Below are 836 nucleotides of genomic sequence, written 5' to 3'. Positions count from 1 at the left end.
TTCTGGGAGTTGAAGTCCACGCCTCTTCAAAGTGGCTGAGGTCACGACGCGCCGCTCTCTCTCTCCCGGGTCCCCACCTCGGCGGCCCCGAGGAACAACGATTCGCCAATCACGGTCGTCCTTCCCGTCTAGACCCCGCCCCCTCAAACATTTCCCCGCCCCTCAGGCCCGAGCGCCTCCCTGCCGAGTCACCAGGCGGCGCGCGCCGAGGGGAAGAGAGAGCGGCCTTGCAAAAGGGGAGGGGGGGGATGACGGGGGGGGGGAGGTTCCACGTCGTGCTTTGCAAAGCAATTAAAAAAAAAAAAAAACCGCCGCTTTTCGGCGGCTCAGCAAATAATTGACTGGATTCCGATCATCCAGGAAGCACTTTTAAAAAATAAGAGGAAGGTAAACAAAATTGGGGTTCCCGACTCCGCCGGGACTCGAACCCGGAACCTTTGAATGTCTTCAACCTCTAGAAGTCCAATGCGCTATCCATTGCGCCACGGAGCCACCTGTTGGATTCTTGGCACATTTGCTATAGGACTTTGGAGTTCGACTTTTCGCCCGGGCTCCAGGAGCAAAGGATCTTTCCCAGATCTGGTTTTAGAGTTGCCAGCGCTGCTCTTTAAAGATTTCCGACTCGCTTCCGGCAAAAGCTGCTTATTCCCGCCCGTGTTCAGCTCTTTCCTTCATTCGAGTGGCATTTCCAAGCCTGCTTGCCATCCTTTTAAAAAAAACCCAGGCTCATTCCCATAGTGGACGGTGACTGAAATCTAGAGGTTGCATTTGATAAGAAAAGGGGCTTTGCATGTTCTGTGAAACATGCATGTTCTGCAAGTAAAAAAGGGTATAAA

The 836-nt window shown here is 53.2% G+C and overlaps 1 non-coding gene across 1 annotated transcript; it reads right to left on the bottom strand.

The window, feature by feature from the left end:
* Positions 1-407: 407 nt before the first annotated feature.
* On the bottom strand, positions 408-492 carry TRNAR-UCU. The gene is given in 2 exon segments: positions 408-443; positions 456-492. It is a non-coding gene; the product is annotated as a tRNA-Arg (tRNA).
* Positions 493-836: the final 344 nt, after the last annotated feature.

The sequence above is a fragment of the Thamnophis elegans genome, chromosome 5, assembly GCF_009769535.1.
Source record: "Thamnophis elegans isolate rThaEle1 chromosome 5, rThaEle1.pri, whole genome shotgun sequence".
In the NCBI taxonomy this organism is placed as follows: Eukaryota; Metazoa; Chordata; class Lepidosauria; order Squamata; family Colubridae; genus Thamnophis; species Thamnophis elegans.
The sequence above is the reverse complement of the archived record's forward strand: the minus strand, read 5'-3'. Positions and strand labels throughout refer to the sequence as shown.